Genomic DNA, 23,529 nt, shown 5'->3' on the forward strand with positions numbered 1-23,529 from the left:
GAGCTGGGAGACAAGGTAAGCATTTTGCATGGCGGTGTCATTCTCCTAAATTAGTCCATGCGTGATCCGGGTGGGGGACCTGAGGGAGGGGGTGGAGAGAGAAAAAAAGGATTGTCATCTGAAATCTTACAGAGGAAATGTTTCCATGGGAACTTTGGAAAAGTTTTCACAACATCACTCAGAGGAAAGCAGCCATGCCCAACTGGGCAGATGGAAAGGGGAAAATGGGACAAATTAACACACATATACACACACTCCTACTCCTCCAATAAAATGCCATTTGGGGATGACAAACACACACACACAGCAAGTGGTTGGAGATCCAACCTATTCTAGCAGTTGAGGGGCTGCCACAAAGAGGAGGGCCAACTTATTCTCCAAAGCACCAGAAGCCACAACAAGAAACGGTTCCATCACAAATCCGCGAAGCCCTTATCCGCGGAGACATAAGCGCGAAGACTAATTCGCGCCGTTCTAAGCGCTAAGGAAAAACGCGACCCTACTGCGATGACATAATCGCAGAGGGCAAATTCGCGCATTCCCAAGCACTCAGTACCCTAAACCTAACCCTAAACCTAACCCTAAACTTAACGCTAAACCTAACCCTAAAACAAACCCTAAAACAAACCCCTAAACCTAATCCTAACCCTTACCTTAACTGAAGTCGGCTTTCTGCCGTGGCGCCGTTTTAAAGCACCCTTCTGTTGCCGCGCTGTCGCGGCGGTTATGACGCGCGGTGATGACGTCGCTGCTTTAGTGCCGCGATTTTATCACCGCAATTTTGACGAGCGTGGTTTTGTCGGGCCACGTAAGAAACAATGGGTGGAAACTAACCAAGGAGAGAAGCAACCTGGAATTAAGGAGAAACTTCCCAACAGTGAGGACAATTAACCAGTGGAACAGCTTGCCACCAGAAGTTGTGGGTGCTCCATCCCTGGAGATTTTTAAGAAGAGACTGGACAGCCATTTGTCTGAACTGATATAGAGTTTCCTGCCTAAGCAGGGGGTTGGGCTAGAAGACCTCCAAGGTCCCTTCCAGTTCTATTCTGTTTCACCTGATCCTCTTTCAATTTCATTCCTTTAGTAGAAATTAAATTGCCTTTAAGTTAGAATCCTGGGGAACACCGCATCCTGGGTCTTGTGCTAAGCTAAGCTAAGGATTAGAAGACCTCCAAGGTCCCTTCCAGCTCTATTCTGGTTGTTTGAGAACTTTCCTGACAGTGAGAACAATTAATCAGTGGAACGGCTTGCCTCCTGGAGTTGGGGCTGCTTCTCCACCACTGGAGGTTCCCCCCCCACCCCCAAAAAAGAGACTAGAGAACCACTTGACTGGGATGATATCAGGATTCCTGCCTTGGGAAAGAGGTTGGCCTAGATGACCTCTGAAGTCCCTTCCAGCCCTAAGATTCTATGAAGGGAAACTTATCACATTCCTCGGTTCATAGAAGTTCAGAAGTCATGATTCCGAGCACCACGTGGAGGCTCTTTATGGAACAAAGGCCTAGTGGGTGGATTCACAGAACTTCCTACAGACTTGAACCCTGGGCCCTCTCTAACAAAATGAAATTCAGTGTACAGAAAAGTAAACTCCTACACTTAGGCAAGAAAAACCAAAAGTGCACATATAGAGACTGGGTGAAACCAGGCTTAATAGCAGTGACTGTGAGGGGGATCTTTGAGTCTTAGTGGACAACCAGCTAAATAGGAGCCAGCAGCCAAAAAAGCCAATGCAATCCTAAACTGCATTAACAGAGGGATACAATCAAGATCACATGTAGATCACTAGTATCACTCTATAAAGCCCTAGTAAGGCCACACCTAGAGTACCTCATCCAGTTTTGGTCACCACACTATACAAAAGAGGTTGAGATTCTACAAAGAGTGCAGAGAAGAGCAATCAGGATGATGAGGGGACTGGAGGCTAAAACATACAATGAACACTTGCAGGAACTGGGCCTGGCTAGTCTAGGGAAGAGAAGGACCAGGGGAGACAGGAGAGCATCTTCCAATATTTGAGGGGCTGCCACAGAGAGGAGGAAGGCGGTCAAGCTGTTCTCCAAAGCCACTGAAAGCCAGACAAGGAAGAATGGATGGAAACTGACCAAGGAGAGATTCAACCTGGAAATAAGGAGGAATTTCCTGACAGGGAGAACAATTAACCCATAGAACAGAAATTGTGGGAGCTTCATCCCTGGAGGCTTTCAAGAAGAGACTGGACGGCCATCTGGTGTAGGGTTCTCCTGCTCAGAAGTGGGGTTGGACAAGATGACCTACAAGGTCCCTTCCAACTCTGTTAATCTGAATTTACCAGTATCTAAGATGATCAAAGTCCTGGAGACTAAAACATATGATGGACAGTTGCAGGAACTGGGCCTGGCTAGTCTAAGGAAGAGAAGGACCAGGGGAGACAGGAGAGCATCTTCCAATATCTGTGAGGCTGCCACAGAGAGGAAGGGGTCAAGCTATTCTCCAAAGCACCCGAAGGCCAGAGAAGGAAGAATGGATGGAAACTGACCAACTTGAGAGACCGCCTGCTGCCAATTACCTCCAATAGACCGATTAGATCCCACAGACTAGGCCTCCTCCGAATTCCATCCACTGGCCAATGCCGACTGGTGACCACCCGGAGGAGGGCCTTCTCTGTGGCTGCTCCAGCCCTCTGGAACGATCTCCCCGTGGAGATCCGGACCCTCACCACCCACCAGGCTTTCCGCAAAGCCGTTAAGACCTGGCTGTTCCGGCAGGCCTGGGGCTGCTGAGTTCCTGTCCCCGCTCGAATGGTGTGCCTGTTGAGTTGTTTTTAAAATTGTGGTATTGTTTGTATATGTCTTTTTTTCCTTATTTGTATCCCCTATCCCCCCCCCCCCCTGACTTGGGTTGTGAGCCGCCCTGAGTCCCTTCTGGGAAAAGGGCGGCATAGAAATATAATAAATTCAATTCAATTCAATTCAAAGGAGAGATTCAATCTGGAAATAAGGAGGCATTTTCTGACAGTGAGAACAATCCACCCATGGAACAAAAGTTGTGGGAACTTCATCCATGGAGCTATGCACTTAAACCAGACTTAGTGACTACAAAAAGTCCTCAACTTACAATCACAATTGAACCCAATTTTTGTTGTTGTCAAGGGAGACATTGGTCCAGTGAGTTTTGCCCCATTTTCCTGCACCCTTGGTTGTTAAGCGAATCGCCATGGCTGATAAGTTAGTAGCCCGGTTGTTAAATGGATCCGGTTTCCCCCATGGACTCTGGTGGTCCGAAGGCTGCAAAAGGGGATCATGTGACCCCAGGGACACTGCGCCCGTCATAATTGTGAGTCAGTTGTCAAGCATCCAAATGTCAATCACAAGACCATGAGAATGCTGCAACAGTCATAAGTGTGAAAAAGGGTCGTAATTCTGTTCTATTCTATTCTTTCTATTCTATTCTATGTTTGTTTGTGTGTGTGTGTGTGTGTGTGTGTGTGTGTGTTTGTGTGTGAGTGTGTGTGTTCCAGCATAACTCTGGAATGCCTTGGGCAATTTCAACCAAACTTGGTACACAGATGTCTTACTCTCTGGAGAAGAATACTGTGGGGGTAAAACACTCCTAACACCTCTTGGAGTCTGTGTTCTGTTATGGTACAGCCTGTTGTGCCTTAAAATGGCTTCTACCATACTGCCATAAAATGGCTTCTACTGTACAGCGCAGCGGAGTTGCCATGGTAGCGGCTTCACAGTACTCCACAAGGCAGCTCCCTCTGGTAAGGGGGAGAATCCAACATTAGAAACGAAGTTTGGTCCAGTAGTGGGATCCAATATTTTTTTTTACTACCAGTTCTGTGGGCGTGGCTTGGTGGGCATGGCAGAGGAAGAATACTGCAAAATCCCCATTCCCTCCCGATCAGCTGGGACTCGGGAAGCAGAGAATAGATGGGGGCACGGCCAGCCAGAGGTGGCACTTGCCGATTCTTCAAACTACTCAAAATTTCGCTACCGGTTTTCTAGAACTGGTCAGAACCTGCTGAATACCAATCTCTGGTTGGGTTCGGACATTCCCCCCCCCCCCTATAAATAAATACTCGGGTTGTCGGCTAGCTTATTATATACTAATAAACCACGTTTTTTCCTGAGCACGTACAAAATGTGAGTAGCATCCCCAGGAAGCAGCTCTCTTTTCTCCCACTGATGGAAGAATTTTAATTGGGGGATATTATGGAGCAATATGTTGGGGGGGAGGAATTTCTACTAAGTCCGGCTTCCGCCCTTATTTATTTAAAAGAAACTTTTCCCACCCACCATCAATGCCTGAATTTCTAGCCAGCATGGGTTGTGGGAGTTGCGGTCCAATCCTACTTCCTGGGCTGAGGAAATCTATTTAAAAGCATTTTTATTCTGCCCTTCTACCAAACTGGCTCCCTATATTATACATATAATAGCAAAAAGCCCTTAGATTTATATACCCTTTCGCTGTCCACTGCTCCTACCCCCGGGTAACTCTGGGTGGCTTACCATTCAGGCAGTCCTCGACTTACAACAGTTCCCTTAGAGAGTGTTCGAAGTTATGACGGCACTGGGGAAAGTGACCTTATGATCCTTTTTCGCCCTTATGACCCATCGTGGCATCCCCAGGGTCAGGGGATTTACCTTCGGACGCTTGGCCACTGACTTGCACTTATGACGGCGGTAACGTCCCCGGAGTCCCGCGATCCCCCTTTTGCGACCTTTCTGATGAGCACAGTCACAAAGGGGGAAGTCAGATTGGCTTAACAAGCACGTCGCTAATTGAAGAACGGCGGCGATTCGCTTTACGAACGTGGCGAGAAGTGTCGTAAAAGGGGGGGGCAAGACTCGCTTCACAAATTTTGGACTTCATACCTTATTATTTTAAATAAGTTTTTATTGTTTATTCTCTTATATATAGCTACAAGGGTACATTCACATAGTTCTTGTCCTTGTTTATCTTTATCACTTTCGCATATTTATTTTTTCATATAAAGGATTAAAATATATATTAGTTGCTTTTCTTACCAAAAATTACATCTATTTTGCATTGTCACCACCCTATTTTTTTCCTTTTCTTTTCACCCTCCCTCCCTTCTCTACTTCCTTCCTCCTCTCCTTCCCCTTTCCTTCTTCCCTTACGTCTCCCCTACTCCTCTCTTTCTCTTCCCCCTCCTACCTTCTCCCTCTCCTTCTATCCCTTCCCTCCTTCCTCTCCTTTCCTCTTTCTTCCCTCCTTTCCTCTCCTCTCCTCCTCTCTTCTTCTTCCCCTTCCTGCCCTCCTTCTCTTTCTATCCCTTCCCCCTTCCTCTCCTTTCCTCTTTCTTCCCTTTCCTCTCTTCTCCTCTCTTCTTCTTCCCCTTCCTGCGCTCTCGCCTTCTGTCTTCCTTCCATCTCCTTCCCTCTGTTCTCCTCTCCTCTTCCCCTTCCCCCTCTCTCCTTCTCTTTCTATCCCTTCCAGCCTTCCTTTCCTTTCTTTTTACTTCTCCTTCCCTCTTTCTTCCTTCCCTCTCCTTTCCTCTTCTCTCTTCTTCTTCCCCTTCCTGCCCTCTCTCCTTCTCTTTCTTCCTTCCCTCTCCTTCCCTCTTTTCTCCTCTCCTCCTCTCTTCCTTTCGTATCCTCTCTCCTTCTCTTTGTATCCCTTCCAGCCTTCCTCTCCTTCCCTCTTTCTTCCTTCTCTCTCCTTCCCTCTCTTCTCTTCTCCTCCTCTCTTCTTCTTCCCCTTCCTACCCTCTCTCCTTCTCTTTCTATCAATTGTGAGGCTCAATGGGGGTCCTAAATTGAGGACTACCTATTTAAAAAAAAATATTGGAGATAAAATAGTGACCTGAAAGAAAGATCAGGGGTTTTTGCAAGCACAAAACAGCTTGGCCTCTGTCATGTTGTGTGAGTTGTGGCCTCTCAGCCACCCCCCCACCCCTCCGCACAACTCGGGCAGCCTCTCCCTGCACTAAAAGGAGGTGTGGGGAGCCTTTACAACTCCACCCAGAAAGTTTTGCGCAAACAAAATAAAACTATCGCCAGCAGCTGCAATAAAAAAAATAATAAGTGGCTGCAGAAGATGAGCTGGCAGCCAGGGAAATGCTCAAAGGTCAACCTGTCCTTTCTTGGCCTCTTGGATTTGGCATTTGCTCCTCCGGCCAAACCTCCTTGCTGGCGGTCGGGCATAATCAGTCCCCTCCCCTCCCAACGCCTCCCTGTTCAAAAGCAGTCTATCAGATCCTGTATGGCAGTGTTTCTCAACCTTGGCGACTTTAAGTCCTGTGGACTTCAACTGCCAGAATTCCCCAGCCAGCATAGCTGGCTGGGGAATTCTGGGAGTTGAAGTCCACAGGACTTAAAGTCGCCAAGGTTGAGAAACACTGCTCTATGGAGATACTCAATCATGCCGGTCATTACAATTGGAATTCAGGAGAAATTTCCTGACAGCGAACAATTGACCAGCGGGGCAACTTGCCGCCAGATGTGGTGGGCGCGGGGGGAGTCGTGTGCTTATGCGCAGGGGGCATGTTGCACATGCACTGCATTGTGGGTGTGGGCAAGCGCGCTGTCGCGCAAGCATGCACTTTCGGCACGTGATGACCAAGAGGTTAGCAATCACCGGTCTAGGGTCTCCTGCTTGAGCAAGGGGGCTGGACTAGAAGACCTCCAAGGTCCCTTTCAGCTCTGTTATTCTGTAAAGATCTCCTGCTTGAGCAATGGGGCTGGACTAGAAGACCTCCAAGGTCCCTTCCAACTCTGTTATTCTGTAAGGATCTCCTGCTTGAGGAAGGGGGCTGGACTAGAAGACCTCCAAGGTCCCTTCCAACTCTGTTATTCTGTAAAGATCTCCTGCTTGAGCAATGGGGCTGGACTAGAAGACCTCCGAGGTCCCTTCCAACTCTGTTATTCTGTAAGGATCTCCTGCTTGAGCAAATGGGTTGGACTAGAAGACCTCTGAGATCCCTTCCAACTCTGTTATTCTGTAAGGATCTCCTGCTTGAGCAAGGGGGGTGGACTAGAAGACCTCCAGGGTACCTTCCAACTCTGTTATTCTGTAAAGATCTCCTGCTTGAGCAAATGGGTTGGACTAGAAGACCTCTGAGGTCCCTTCCAACTCTGTTATTCTGTAAGGATCTCCTGCTTGAGCAAATGGGTTGGACTAGAAGACCTCTGAGGTCCCAACTCTGTTATTCTGTAAGGATCTCCTGCTTGAGCAAGGGGCTGGACTAGAAGACCTTCAAGGTCCCTTCCAACTCTGTTATTCTGTAAGGATCTCCTGCTTGAGCAAATGGGTTGGACTAGAAGACCTCTGAGGTCCCTTCCAACTCTGTTATTCTGTAAGGATCTCCTGCTTGAGCAAATGGGTTGGACTAGAAGACCTCTGAGGTCCCAACTCTGTTATTCTGTAAGGATCTCCTGCTTGAGCAAGGGGCTGGACTAGAAGACCTTCAAGGTCCCTTCCAACTCTGTTATTCTGTAAGGATCTCCTGCTTGAGCAAATGGGTTGGACTAGAAGACCTCCAAGGTCCCTTCCAGCTCTGTTATTCTGTAAAGATCTCCTGCTTGAGCAATGGGGCTGGACTAGAAGACCTCCAAGGTCCCTTCCAACTCTGTTATTCTGTAAGTATCTCCTGCTTGAGCAAGGGGGCTGGACTAGAAGATCTCCAGGGTCCCTTCCAACTCTGTTATTCTGTAAGGATCTCCTGCTTGAGCAAATGGGTTGGACTAGAAGACCTCTGAGATCCCTTCCAACTCTGTTATTCTGTAAGGATCTCCTGCTTGAGCAAGGGGGCTGGACTAGAAGACCTCCAAGGTCCCTTCCAACTCTGTTATTCTGTAAGGATCTCCTGCTTGAGCAAGGGGGCTGGACTAGAAGACCTCCAAGGTCCCTTTCAACTCTGTTATTCAGTATGGATCTCTTGCTTGAGCAAAGGGGGCTGGACTAGAAGACCTCTGAGGTCCCTCCCAACTCTGTTTTTCTGCAAGGGTCTCCTGCTTGAGCAAAGGGGGTTGGACAAGAAGACCTTTGAGGTCCCCTCCAACTCCGCTATTCTACATTTAGAATAACCCTGTTATTCTACAGTTGGGTCTGGCTAATCTAGAGAAAAGAAGGACTAGGGGAGAACATGATAGCAGTGTTCCAGGATTTGAGGGGCTGCCACAAAGAAATGGGGGTCAGACTATTCTCCAAAGCACCAGAAGGGCAGGACAAGAAGCAAGGGATGGAAACTAACCAAGGAGAGAAGCAACCTGGAATTAAGGAGAAACTTCCTGGCAGTCAGAACAATTGACCAGTGGAACAGCTTGCCACCAGAGGTTGTGGGTGCTTCCATCCATGGAGGTTTTAAAGAAAATATTGGACAACCCCCTGTCTGAAGTGCTATAGGATTTCCAGCTTGAGGAGTGGGTTGGACTAGAAGACCTCCAAGGTCCCTTCCAGCTCTATCTGATTGATTGATTGATTGATTGATTGATTGATTGATGGTAGGCAACTTTCAAAAGGCAACTGGACTTCCTTGGGTTTCATTTTTCCTTTGAAAACATTTCACTTCTCATCCCAGGAGCTCCTTCAGTTCGCTGAAATGAAGCAGCTTCTTGGATGAGAATCAAAGAAAAAATGTTTTCAAGGGGGGGAAAAAAGGAACCGAAAAATTTCTTTACAAAAGCACCTTTGGGACAGTCTGGGGGAGCTGCAGATGCCATGGGGCCAAGCCTGAGCAAGGCCGATGGCCGGCTGCTGATTTGGATTCAGATTAACAGAGTTGGAAGGGACCTTAGAGGTCATCTAGTCCAACCCCCTGCCCAAGCAAGAGACCTTGCACCCTTTCTGACAGATGGCAGTCCAGTCTCTTCTTCAAAGCTTCCAGGGATGAAACTCCCACAACTTCCAAAGGCAACTTCTGTCCCATGGGTCGATTATTCTGTCAGAAAATTCCTCCTTATTTCCAGGTTGATTCTCTTCTTGATCAGTTTCCATCCATTATTCCCTCTCTGGTGCTTTGGAGAATAGCTTGACCCCCTTCCTCCGCTCTGTGGCAGCCCCTCAAATATTGGAAGAGGCTCTCTTGTCTCCCCTGGTCCTTCTCTTCCCTAGACCAGCCAGGCCCAGTTCCTGCAACCATTCATCATATGTTTTAGTCTCCAGGCCTTTGATCATCTTAGATAGATTCAGATTAACAGAGTTGGAAGGGACCTTGTAGGTCATCTAGTCTAAACCCCCCCCCTGCCCATGCAGGAGACCCTACACCAGATGGCAGTCCAGTCTCTTCTTGAAAGCCTCCAGGGATGAAGCTCTCACAACTTCCGAAGGCAACGTCTGTTCCATGGGTTGATTGCTCTCCCTGTCAGAAAATTCCTCCTTATTTCCATGTTGAATCTCTCCTTGAATCATTCCTCGGACAGAATCTCTCCTGTCTTACCTTCAGGTGCTTTGGAAAATAGCTTGACCCCCTTCCTCCTCTCTGGGGCAGCCCCTCAAATATTGGAAGATGCTCTCCTGTCTCCCCTGGTCCTTCTCTTCCTAGACTGGCCAGGCCCAGTTCCTGCAACCGTTCATCGTATTTTAGTCTCCAGGCTTTTGATCATCTTAGATAGATTCACATTAACAGAGTCGGAAGGGACCTTGCAGGTCATCTAGTCCAACCCCCCCCCTGCCCATGCAGGAGACCCTACATCATTTCTGACAGAGGGCAGTCCAGTCTCTTCTTGAAAGCCTCCAAGGATGAAGCTCCCACAACTTCCGAAGGCAACTTCTGTTCCATGGGTTGATTGCTCTCCTGTCAGGAAATTCCTCCTTATTTCCAGGTTGAATTTCTTCTTGGTCGGTTTCCATCCATTCTTCCTTCTCTGGCCATTGGAGAATCTCTGGATCTCCAAGGTCTCCTTAATCTGGGTGCGAGTGAGCGGATTCTCCAATCAGGAATTCTTCGGCTCTAAGCAACCCTGAAGCTTTTATTCTGACAAGTCCACAAACAGATTCACAGTTTAGTCCAAAGCAACCAAAAAGGGTGTGGAGAGAGAACGGCTGCGTCCAAATCACTCCAAGGCAAACCCGTGATTCGGGATGAGAGAAGTTTCATAATCCAAACATATTTTATTCTTTATATTTTCCTTTTCGTCTTCCCTTAAAACGTGAAACGAATGCACCATGGCGCGAGAATCATCATCTCCGCTAGACAACTGACAGTCAAGCTATAAACTAAAGTGAATTAACTAGTTAGCAAATTTCCTTTAAAGGTTCCCCTCTCACATCTGTGCTAGCCGTTCCCGACTCTAGGGGGCGCTGCTCATCTCCGTTTCAAAGCCGGAGAGCCAGCGCTGTCCGAAGACGTCTCCATGGTCATGTGGCTGGCATGACTCAACTCCCCTGAAGGTGCCCGGAACGCTGTTCCCTTCCCACCAAAGGTGGTTCCTATTTTCCTACTTGCATTTTTTTACGTGCTTTCGAACTGCTAGGTTGGCAGAAGCTGGGACAAGCAACGGGAGCTCACTCCGTTACGCGGCGCTGGGGATTCGAACCGGCCAACTGCCCACCTTTCTGATCAACAAGCTCAACCACTGAGCCACGGTGTCCCTTGATATATTATATTAATATAATACAGAGATATTAATAACGATAATAATAGTGTAACGGAATAATTTCAACTAGAATTTCTCTTTATATTAGCCTACCTGCAATTCTAATCATAGGAGCATATTTATAATTATAAACCGCCTTTACATTGAATTCATACACAGCACCAATAATCTTTCCTCATCTAATTTCTACTTCTTATCTCTAACCACTTGTAAGCTCCATTTCCATGTTAAGTAATATTCTGTGTCCTTTATTTTTAAAGTCAAGCTGTCCATCTCTGCGCAGTCTAATATTTTCTGAATTCTGTCTGACCCACTGTGAATTTCCTCAACACCCCCCCCCAAAAAATAAATTACCTAATCTGCATATCAAAGGATAAGGTCTGCAAACACACAAACAGCGTTAATTAAACTAGGAACTGCAAGTTCACAAGAATAAACACACACACACACACCCCTTAAGTGTCACCCTAGAATCAGCACATAAACATTTTCACATCCCGGAGAAGCTCACACTATAAAATCCTGCTGTTGTTCTCGGCAGGCTGCCCTTAAAGGCAAACTCTATTGCTTTTAGGAATAAATATTTATTCTTTCCTCATAGCTGTCTAGATCTTTTTTTTTTTCAAACAAAGTTTATTTTTTTATTACATATTGAAACTTCTTTATAAACAAACGGCTGTCCAGGTTCCCCCCCAGCTCCCACTTTACATCTTCTATACCAGTGTTTCTCAACCTTGGCAACTTGAAGATGTCCGGACTTCAACTCCCAGAATTCCCCAGCCAGCGAATGCTGGCTGGGGAATTCTGGGAGTTGAAGTCTGGACATCTTCAAGTTGCCAAGGTTGAGAAACACTGTTCTATACACTTTATATGTCCTTATTTCCATTTTACATTTCAGTCATCTTATTTTCATATCCATAATCTCCCGCTTAATTTTAATTTCTCCTTAATATATTGACAACACCATTATTTGCCTCTCCACGTAATCACCTTTTAACATATTATTTCCATCTATTATTTTGCTGTTAATAACATATATCCTCAAATTTAACTTTACATGTTACACATTTCATTTGGGTAATTATCCACAAGTAATAGTCTTAATCTATTTCCCTATTTTTTCCTATTTTTGGAGCCACAAATTATTCTACTGAGAGCGGTCATTCCTTTAATACAGAACATTAATATGTCATGTTTTCTAACAACAGCAACAGTAAATTATAATCCAGATTCTTTTTTGCTCATTGCTGGCTTCCCATATCATGGTTCTTTACACAAGCCACCATTGGCTGGGTCTCCACGAAGCCATAAACCATTGGCTTATGGCTCCCCACAGGGAAGGGAGCCAAAGATCTCACAGCTTTCAGCCCAAAGCTGGAGGCTCTGCCTGGCCTGGCCTGACTCCTTGCTCCCCAAATCCTTCAGATCCTCAACTGCCACCACCACCACCCTGCTCACAATATGGGTGGCAGCTTTTATGGCGAGAGCCACACTGGTTTCTAAATCATGGTTTATCACGAACGGTTGCAGGAACTGGGCCTGGCTAGTCCAGTGAAGACAGGGAGACAGGACAGCGGTATTCCAATATTTGGGGGGCTGCCAGAGAGAGGAGGGGGGTCAAGCTATTTTCCAAAGCACCCAAAGGCCAGACAAGATACAATGGATGGAAACTGACCAAGGAGAGATTCAACCTGGAAATAAGGAGGAATTTCCTGAGGAGGGAGAACCATCAACCCATGGAACAGAAGTTGTGGGAGCTTCATCACTGGAGGCTTTCAAGAAGAGACTGGACTGCCCTCTGTCAGAAATGGTGTAAGGTCTCCTGCATGGGGAGGGGGGTTGGACTAGATGACTTGCAAGGTCCCTTCCGACTCTGTTAATCTGAATCTAGGATGATGAAGGGACTGGAGGCTCAAACAGACGATGAACGGTTGCAAGAACTGGGCCTGGCTAGTCGAGGGAAGAGAAGGACCAAGGGAGACAGGAGAGCATCTTCCAATATTTGAGAGGCTGCCACAGAGAGGAGGAAGGGGGTCAAGCTATTTTCCATGAAGGCCAGACAAGGAAGAATGGATGGAAACCGACCAAGGAGAAATTCAACCTGGAAATAAGGAGGAATTTCCTGAGAATGAGAACAATTAAACCATGGAACAGAAGTTGCCTTCAGAAGTTGTGGGAGCTTTCAAGAAGAGACTGGACTGCCCTCTGTTAGAAAGGGTGTAGGGTCTCCTCCTTGGGAGGGAAGTTGGACTAGATGACCTACAAGGTCCCTTCCAACTCTGTTTGGGGGTTGGACTAGATGACCTACAAGGTCCCTTCCAACCAATGAAACAGAAGTTGCCTTCAGAAGTTGTGGGAGCTTTCAAGAAGAGACTGGACTGCCCTCTGTTAGAAAGGGTGTAAGGTTTCCTACTTGGGCAGGGGGGGGAGTTGGACTAGATGACCTCCAGGGTCCTTCCCAACTCTGTTATTCTGTTGGGATGCAGGGATTGGAGACTAAAACATATGATGAATGGTTGCAGGAACTGGGCCTGGCTAGTCTAGGGAAGGACCAGGGGAGACAAGAGAGCATCTTCCAATATTTGAGGGCTGCCCCAGAGAGGAGGAAGGGAGTCAAGCTATTCTCCAAGGCACCCAAAGTCCAGACAAGGAAGATTGGATGGAAACTGACCAAGGAGAGATTCAACCTGGAAACAAGAGGAATTTCCTGACACGGAGAACCATCAACCCATGGAAGAGAAATTGCCTTCAAAAAGTTGTGGGAGCTTCATCACTGAAGGCTTTCAAGAAGAGACTGGACTGCCATCTGTCAGAAATGGTGTAAGGTTTCCTGCTTGGGCAGGGGGTTGGACTAGATGACCTACAAGGTCCCTTCCAACTCTGTTCATCTGTATCTGTATCTAAACGTTGTGAAACCGAGGCACTGTCTGTAAACCATTGCTCATGTTTAGTCTGATGCATGGATCGCATCAGCCAAAAAGAATGCTTGGTCCACGAAACAGAATTAATAAAACCATACAAGGCTATTTCAGTGGATGTAGTTTGGAGGACAGGGAATGGTCATGGATGGAACATTTGATTCAAAATATGATTTTGACAAGCACACCGATCTTCCCCCGTCACCCTCAGTTCGGGCCGGGAAGCTCTGAATTTATTAAGATTTGGGGAGGGAGCAAGCCATGCTTCCTGACCATTATACTCCATCAGAGAACCAGGTGTTCACCTATTCAATCTCTCTCGCTCTCACACACACACACACACACACACAAAGGTTGCATTAGGTCAGTGTTTCTCAACCTTGGCGACTTTAAGTCCTGTGGACTTCAACTCCCAGAATCCCCCAGCCAGCATATTGCCCCCAACCACAATCCGGGTCCTCATTTCACCCACCTCGGAAGGATGGGAGGCTGAGTCAACCCTGAGCCGGTGAGATTTGAACAGCCGAACTGCAGAACTGCAGTCAGCTGAAGTAGCCTGCAGTGCTGCATTTAACCACTGCGCCACCTCGGCTCATATAGTTTCTATTCTGTTCTTTTCTGTTTCAGTTCTGTTCTGTTCCTAATCTGATCTATTCCATTCTATCCTATCCCTATTCCATTCCATTCTACTTTACTCTAAAATCTAAATCTAAAATCATCTAAAATCTAAATCTAACAGAACAGAAAATCTGTTCCATTCCATTCTATCCTATCCCTCTACTTTACTCTAAAATCTAAATCTAAATTTAAAACCATCTAAAATCTAAAATCATCTAAAATCTAAATCCAACGGAACAGAAAATCTGTTCTATTCCATTCTATCCTATCCCTCTACTTTACTCTAAAATCTAAATCTAAATTTAAAACCATCTAAAATCTAAAATCATCTAAAATCTAAATCCAACGGAACAGAAAATCTGTTCTATTCCATTCTATCCTATCCCTATTCCATTCCATTCTACTTTACTCTAAAATCTAAATCTAAAATGTAAAATCATCTAAAATGTAAAATCATCTAAAATGTAAAATCATCTAAAATCTAACAGAACAGAAAATCTGTTCTATCCCATTCTACTTTAAAATCTAAATCTAAATGTAAAATCATCTAAAATCTAAATCTACCAGAACAGAAAATCTGTTCCATTCCATTCTATCCTACCCCTATTCCATTCCATTCTACTTTACTCTAAAATCTAAATCTAAAATGTAAAATCATTTAAAATCTAAAATCTAAATCCTAGAACTAAGCCAGAATGTGCCAAAATCTCCCCAAAGCATCTTTGGCAGCTTAGCTGGAGTCTGAGCATGGGAGTCTGGTAGGGACAAACCAGCATCTGGGCCACATCTTTACAAGACTTGGCAATGCGGTAGTGGCAGCATCCGTGGGCCCATTAATATCATGCCCTATTCAACTTTTTTAATTTTTTTATTTAAATACAGGTAGTCCTCGACTTATCACAGTTCACTTAGTGACAGTCCAAAGTTACAAAGCACTGAAAAAATTGACTCGAGGCCATTCTTCAGTTATGACCTTATCAGCATCCCCATGGTTGCGTGATCAAAATCCAGACAACTGGATCCTATTTATGACGGTCGCAGTGTCCCCCAAAGTTATGTGATACCCTTTTTTGATCCCCATTATTTTTTTTGGGGGGGGATGCTCTCTAAACCTGGTTACCCCTCCAATTGCACCCAGCACCCCATCCCCGAAGCGATGGTTTTGATTACACTCGCCCAGTGATGGCTAACCATTTTTGGATCGCGTGCCAAAAGCGGGGGAAGCGCAGAGGGGGGCGTGCGCGGGCCTGCCTACACCCATAATGCTTTGCGGGTCACCCCAGCACTTCCCTCCCTGCTTTTGGTGTGCTTTTTTTCACCCTCCCCAGGCTCCAGAAGGTTTCTCTGGAGCTTCCCGGAGTGCGAAAAAATTCAGGAATGGCGTTCCGGTTTGGCTGTAGGGCCGTTTTTCGCCCTCCGGAGCCTTCAACTCCCTCCCGCAAGACTTTATAAGGGGTGGCCAAGCTGTGTTGCAAGACATTTAACAATAAAAAAAAAAGTGAAAAGAAAAAAAACAATTCATCACACATCGATGTCAGAAAAGAAAAATGCAGCAAGAGAAATCTCACTTCAGCAAGAATCTCTCGACTTCCAAGTGGGAGGGAGGGAAGGAAAAGTGGAATCAGCAAGAGCAGAGCCAAGAGATAAGTGAGAACAACTTCCTGGGAGATTCAACTCTGCCCTTGGTTCTTTGGGGTTCCTCGCACGCTTCCCTGGAGTCACTTAAGGCTGAACCCCCCTAATTTTCTACAGAGGAATTATTGAATATCTCGTTTGCTCCTCTATATCACTGTCTGGTTTGGCATTGCAACCAGAGAGGTGCAGACGGATAATTAGGACTGCAGAAAAAGCAATTGCAACCAGCCTGCCTTCCAATAGAAAGAGGACTTGTCCATCGCACGGATCAGAAAGGGGGCTGAGAAAATATCTACAGACCCCTTTCATCCTGGACGTAAACTGTTTCAACTCCTCCCCTCGGGATGGCACCATAGGTCATTGCACGCCAAAACAACAGACATATAGTTTTTCCCCCCCTGTGCCATCACTCTGTTGAACAACTACCGTATTTTTCGGAGTATAAGATGCAACTTCCCCCCGCCCAAAAAAAAGAGGGTGAAAATTTGGGTGCGTCTTATACACTGAATGTAGCCACACCCACCCATCGTCCCGCCCCCCCTTTGGCCTCTGCCTCCCAGCAATTTACCTCCTTGCAGCAAACGGGGAAAATGGGGCTTACGGAGGCTGCAATAGGCCATAGCAATCCCGGCAGCCTGAAACAGCTGATGAGAGGGAGGCCCCTGCTGAAACTGAAAGTGAAACTGGGAGGCAGAGGGAGATTTTTTTTTTTCTTCTGCTAATCAGGCTGTTTGCTGCAAGGAGGTAAGTCAATAAGTACAAATGCCTATAGCAGTGTTTCCCAACCTTGGCAACTTGAAGATGTCCGGACTTCAACTCCCAGAATCCCCCAGCCAGCATTCGCTGGCTGGGGAATTCTGGGAGTTGAAGTCCGGACATCTTCAAGTTGCCAAGGTTGGGAAACACTGGCCTATAGAATGTTCAAATTATTAGACTTATTTCTTAAAGACTGCTTTATTATTGCTCTAGACAGCTTAACGAAATGAAGAAGCTTTTTAAAATAAATGCTCGATCTGAAGAGAGGCCCAATGCTCCTGTATCTTCTTTTAAATAGCAGAGAATAACGTAGACTTCCAAAAAGCCATATCAATTTTAACAGCATCTGTACAGGTATAGTCTGAAATGTAACACTACAAAGAGTGTATCTCGTCTGTTTGTTGCAAGGAGGCAAATTGCTGGGAGGCAGAAGCAGATTTTTTTCCACTTATTTATTTATTTATTTATTTAGCTTGTATGCCGCCCACTCAGGGCGGCTTACAAGTAAAAAAAGGGAAGGGGAAACATACAAAAAAACCAAAGCAACATTAAAAGGTCCACAACATTCATAACTTAGGATGGGGCTGGACAAAATCAACAGCCCCAGGCCTGCCGGAACAGCCAGGTCTTAGTCGCTTTGCGGAAGGCCGGAAGGGTAGTAAAGGTCCGGATCTCAATAGGGAGATCATTCCATAGGGCCGGAGCACTTGTTTTCCTCCCCAAAAACCAGGTGCGTCTTATACTTCGGAGCGTCTTATACTCCGAAAAATACGGTAAGCAGTTAGACTTATATACCGCTTCATAGGGCTTTCAGCCCTCTCTAAGCGGTTTACAGAGTCAACATATTGCCCCCAACAACAATCCGGGTCCTCATTTTACCCACCTCGGAAGGATGGAAGGCTGAGTCAACCTTGAGCCTAGTGGGATTTGAACAGCCGAACTGCTAAACTGCAGTCAGCTGAAGTAGCCTGCAGTGCTGCATTTAACCACTGCACCACCTCGGTAAGTCCCACAGCACTGTCTCATTTCTCATCTTCTCATTTTTTTTCCTACGATCTTCTCCTATTAGTTTCTTATGATTTATCAATTGTTGTTTGTAACGTACGATTAATGATTGTAACTGTGAATGTGACCCATTACTTGTTGTTTATATGTACGTTGTGAGCTTCTGCACCAGAGACAAATTCCTTGTGTGTCCGATTATACTTAGCCAATAAAGAATATTCTAAGCCATCCAGGTCCCGATTGTCCCAAATGTGCTTTTTTTTCCCAAGAGGCAATTGGACTTTCTGGTTTTTTTCCTGGAAGACATTTCGCTTCTCATCCAAGAAGCTTCTTCAGCTCTGGCTGGATGGTGGGGAAGGGAAGGATTGATCCACGTTGCAGACATCTGGTCATTTGCATCCTTTTAGAGGGTCGTTGAGGCCACTTGGAGGTTTATTTGTGTCCTCAGATAAATGGGCCCTTCCACACTCATTTGCACCACTAAGGTGACCCTGAGGACACTGTTAACCTCCAAGTGGCCTCTCAAAATAAAACAAAATTCAAATTAAAACCTAAAGCTAGTCATCAAAACAATTAACAATTAAAATGTACAGTTAAGAGCCTGCAAAAGAATGAAGATCAGACAAGACAGAGAGAGACAGATTAAGAGAGACAGAGAGAGGGGAGAGGGAGATAAGGAGAGGAGGGACAGAGAGATAGAAAGGGGAAGAGAGAGAGGGAGAGAGAAAGAGGAGCAGAGGAAGAGAGAGATGAGAGGAGAGAGGGCAAGAGAGAAGGGAGAGGGGGGCAGAGGGAGAGACAGATAGGGAGAGGAGAAAGGGAAAAAGAGAAACAAGGAGAGAGGGAGAGAGAAAAAGGAGAGAGGGAGAGAGAAAGCAGAAAAAGAGGGAAAGAGAGAGGGAGAAGAGAGACGGAGAGAAAGGGGGAGAGGGACAAGGAGAGAGGGAGAGAGAAAGAAAGAGAGAGCAACAGAAAGAGGGAAAAGAGGGAAAGGGAGAGAGAGAGATAAGGAGAGGAGAGAGAGAGAAGGGAGAGGGGGGACAGAGGGAGAAACAGATAGGGAGAGGTAAAAAGGGAGAGAGAGAAAGGAGAGAGGAGAAGGAGAGACAAGGAGAGAGCGAAAGAGAAAGAGGAGGAAGACAGAGAGAAAGCGAGGAAAGAGGGAAAGAGAGGGAGAGAAAGAGAAAAGGAGAGAGGGAGAGAGAGAAGGGAAGAAAGGGGGAGGGAGGGAGAGGGAAAGCAGGAAAAGAGGGAAAGGGTAAGAGATAAGGAGAGGAGAGATGGAGAGAGAAGGGACGAGAGACAAGGAGAGAGGGAGAGAGAAAGAGGAGCAGAGGGAGAGAGAGAAAGCAGGAAAAGAGGGAAAGGGAGAGAAAGATAAGGAGAGGAGAGAGGGAGAGAGGGAGAAGAGATGGGGGACAGAGGGAGAGACAGAGAGAGAAGAAAGGGAGAGAGAGAAAGGAGAGAAAAAAGGGGAAGAGAGACAAGGAGAGAGGAAAGGGAAGAGAGGGAGATGGAGAGAAAGAGGGAAAAGAGGGAAAGAGAGAGATAAGGAGAGGACAGAGGGAGAGACAGAAAGGGAGAGACAGATCGGGAGAGGAAAAAGGGAGAGAGAGAAATAGGAGAGAGAGGAGGAGGAGAGACAAAGGGAGAGGGAAAGAGAAAGAGGAGGAGGAGAGAGGGAGAAAGTGAGGAAAGAGGGAAAGGGAGAGGGACAGGAGAGAGGGAGGGAGAAAGAGGGGGAGAGAGAGAAGGAGAAAAGGAGACAGGGAGAGAAAGGGGAAGAAAGAGGGAGAGAGAAAGAGGAGCAGAGGGAGAGAGAGAAAGCAGGAAAAGAGGGAAAGGGAGAGAAAGATAAGGAGAGGAGAGATGGAGAGAGAGAAGGGACCAGACAAGGAGAGAGGGAAAGAGAAAGAGCAGCAGAGGGTGAGAGAGAGAAAGCGGAAAAAGAGGGAAAGGGAGAGAAAGATAAGGAGAGGAGAGAGGGAGAGAGAGAAGGGAGAGGGAGGCTAAGGGAGAGGAGAAAGGGAGAAAGAGAAAGGAGAGAGAAAGGGGAAGAGAGACAAGAAGAGAGGGAGAGAGGAAGAGGGAGAAAGAAGGAAAGGGAGAGAGAGATGAGGAGAGAGAGAGAAGGGAGAGGGGGGATAGAGGGAGAGACAGATAGGGAGAGGAGAAAGGGGAGAGACAAGGAGAGAGGGAGAGAGAAAGTGGAGGAGAGAAGGAGAGAGAAAGCAGGAAAAGAGGGAGAAAAGGGAGTGGCAACAGAGGGAGAGAGGGAGAGAAGGATGGAGGGAGAGAGAGAGAGAAAGAAAATATTCTCTAGTTTGGGGGCCACCCTGGAGGAGGCTCCGATCTGCACAGCCAAGAGCTGAACTCCTGGCCAAAGACTATAAAAGTCAGCACCATCACAACCATTTTACACAACTTACTTCTTCAACCAACAGGTGGGATTTGCACAATTCATTGAATAACTGAGTGAGTACAGGTAGCCCTTCACTTACAACAGTTCATTTAGTGACCTGTTCAAAGTTACGACGGCACTGAAAAAAAGTGACTTATCAATCCATAGCAAATTTAGCAGTATGCAGATAGTCCTCGACTTACAACAACTCACTTAGTGACCATTCAAAGTTACGACCACGCTGAAAAAAGGGACTTGCAACCGTTTTTCACACTTACGACCTTGGCAGCATCCCATGAACATGCAATCAACATTCAGAAGCTTGGCGATAGATTCATAGTTATGACGGTCGCAGGGTCCCGGGGTTACGCAATCCTCTTTTGCGACCTTCTGACCAGTAACGTCATCAATGGGAGGGGGGAGCCAAATTCATTTAAGAACCGTGTGACTCACTTAACAACTGCAGCGGTTCCATTAACTACCCGGTGGAAAGAAAGGTCGTAAAAAATGGGACAAAAGCCACTTAACAAATGTCTCACTTAGTAACCTAAATTTCAGGCTCACTTGGGGTTCAATACCTGTATTAAATCACAATGTTGATACTGTCTCGGCTCAGTCTGTAATAAAACCATGCAGCCACTTGTTTTTGTGATGTAGTAGATTGTGATGAAATAAGATTGTGATGTTATAGCAGTGTTTCTCAACCTTGGCAACTTGAAGATGTCCGGACTTCAACTCCCAGAATTCCCCAGCCAGCTGGCTGGGGAATTCTGGGAGTTGAAGTCCGGACATCTTCAAGTTGCCAAGGTTGAGAAACACTGTGTTATAGTAAAGAAAACGTATATTTGATTATTCATGTTATAACAGCAGCTGGCTGGGGAATTCTGGGAGTTGAAGTCCGGACATCTTCAAGTTGCCAAGGTTGAGAAACATTGTGTTATAGTAAAGAAAACGTATATTTGATTATTCATGTTATAACAGCAGCTAGAATTGTATTGGCACAAAATTGGAAAAGCGAAGAGATTCCCACAGAGGAGACTAGGAAAATATTAGAATGTGCAGAAATGAATAGGTTAACAATGACAATTAAAGAGAAAGAACAAACTATTATATTATATGGGAATCATTTTATCGATGGTTAGAGAATAAATAGTAAAATCAGCTGTGTAAAAATGCATGAACAGAATTAACACAATTCATAGAGCTAAATAAAAAGTAAAAAGAGGTTTGTTATAGGATTAGATATTTCAAATATTGGTGTTAAACCAGAATGGATAAAATAATGAATAGGATTGTAAATTTGAATTGTAATTGCGCAAAATATTTGTACCCAGGAGACACACTGTTGAATGGACGGTGGATTGCTTATATTATTATAATAAAATAAAAACGGACAGCTAGCTAGAATTGTATTTGCACAAAATTGGAAAAGCAAAGGGATTCCCACAGAGGAGAATGTGATTAGGAAAATATTTAGAATGTACAGAAATGAGTCGATTAAAACTAGCAATTAAAGAGAAAGAACAATGATTATTATCTTATATGGGGATCATTTTATCGATGGTTAAGGAATAAATATAAAAAGTAAAATCAGCTGTGTAAAAATGCATGAATGGAATTAATACAATTCATAGAGCTAAATAAAAAGTAAAAAGAGGTTTGTTATAGGATTAGATATTTAAAATATTGGCATTAAACCGGAATGGATAAAATAATGAATAGGATTGTAAATCTGAATTGTTAGTGTGCAAAATATTTGTACCCAGACGACACACTGTTGAATGGACGGTGGATTGCGTACATTATTATAATAAAATAAAAGCTTAAAATAGATTGTGATGTGTAGATTATGTGAAAACAGGCTTTTTATGGGTTCAAAACTAAGAATCCTTCCGCACCGTTCTTCAGTCCCACCACTTCCGATGCTGCCTCTCCCACCTCCACCCATGCAATTATGTCGGCTGAGCACAATGGGCTTTGTGGTTTAACCCTCTAAATAACTTCACACGTAACACACACCTGACCCCATAAATTCAAGCCCAATTTGGAAGACGGGAAGAAACCGATTAACTCCAGCCGCCTGCCAACTCGTTTCCGTTCTCAAACCTCCACACAGGCTTCCTATCATCTCAAATTTGGGATAAAACTAAGGGAAAAAAACAACAAATACAGAAAAAAATATAAACACTGCAACTATCTCAGATCCAGGAAGTTCCTGCAGGAAGAAAAAAAAAACACCACCACACCATGTTTGGTCTAATCCTCCAATGTCACTTTCTCCTCCACAACTATGGCCAGTTCTCGACTTGTGACCGCAATTGAGCCCAAAGGTTCTGTCATTAAGCGAGGCCTTTTCAAAAGAGAGCTTTGTCCCCGTTTTTAACGGCCTTTTTTTTGCCACGGTTGTTAAGCGAATCCTTCCAGTTGGTCAGTTAGTAATCTGGTTGTTAAGTGAATCGGGCTTCCCCCATACGGTTTTGTCAGGAGGTCGCAAAAGGGGATCATGCAACCTCGGGACACACAGCGACGGGTGTAAGTATGAACTAGTTGCCAAGCATCTGGATTTTGATCATATGACAGTTGTAAATGTGAAAAAACCCAGTCCTAAGCCACATTATTCAATGCCGTCGGAACTTTGAACCGTCGCTAAACGGACCGTTGTAAGTCGAGGACGGCCTGCACTCAAAGTCAAAGGGGGAAAGCACTCTGTGCATGCTCAGAGGAGGCGGTGCATAAAAGCTATCCATAGCCTATTTTTTAACATCTTGCCATTCCCTAAGGACTCGGGGGTTGGACTAGAAGACCTCTAGGGTCCCTTCCAACTCTGTCATTCCGGCTCTGTTGTGGAAAAGGGAACTCTGTCCATGCTCAGGGACTCCAGGCACAACGCCTTGCCCGCTTGCAACCGTCTCCGGAGCGAGAGCCGGGGCTTCCAAGCCTCCTCGCCCCGAGGCTCTCCGGCTGCAAAGCCCTCCAGCCCACCGGCGGCTTCCCCTCCGCGGAGCAGCCCAGCCCGCCTTACCTTCGCCCGGCTTTCCACTTTGCCCAGGAGGCGCCTTCCAAGCGCGGCGGAGCCCCGGGAGCCTCGGCGGAGGGAGCGAGCGAGCGAGGCTGCCTCCTTCCTCCTCCTCCCGCCGCCGCTTCCTTCCTCGCCTGCGCCGCTGCCTCCCGGCTGGAGCCCCGCTCCGTCCCCGGCGCGGCTTTAACCCTTCGGGCTGCGCTGGCTCAGCTGCGCCGGGAAAGTTGCGGGCGGGGAGGGAGGGGGGGAGGGAGGGGAGGGTCGGTGGCTGCAGGAGGGGCGCGAAAGCCCCGAGCTCTTCTCGGGATGGTAGTTTGCTTCGCTCCCCAAGTGGATTGGCCCGCTTCGCACCTCACGCAGACACACACGCACAAAGTCACACACACAGAGACACACAACACACATACACAACACACAGAGAAAGACACAGTCACACACAGACACAACACACACAAAGTCACACACAGACACACACAACACACACACACAAAGTCACACACAGACACACACAACTCAGACACACACACGCACAGGCACACAACCCACATACACAACACACAGAGAAAGACACACAGAAAGTCACACACAGACACAACAGACACAAAGTCACATACAGACACACACAACTCAGGCACA

General features: G+C 46.2%; 1 protein-coding gene across 1 annotated transcript in view; it reads right to left on the reverse strand.

The window, feature by feature from the left end:
* ARHGEF2 (Rho/Rac guanine nucleotide exchange factor 2) overlaps positions 1-23,009 on the reverse strand; it is a 162,810-nt gene extending 139,801 nt beyond the window's left edge. The window contains exon 1 of the mRNA XM_087705352.1: positions 22,897-23,009. The gene's annotated coding sequence lies outside the window, so the exon portion shown is untranslated. The remainder of the gene's footprint in view (positions 1-22,896) is intronic.
* Positions 23,010-23,529: the final 520 nt, after the last annotated feature.

The sequence above is a fragment of the Thamnophis sirtalis genome, unplaced genomic scaffold (assembly GCF_051295495.1).
Source record: "Thamnophis sirtalis isolate CommonGarterSnake01/CBP01778 unplaced genomic scaffold, rThaSir2_p1.2 scaffold_2, whole genome shotgun sequence".
NCBI lineage: Eukaryota > Metazoa > Chordata > Lepidosauria > Squamata > Natricidae > Thamnophis > Thamnophis sirtalis.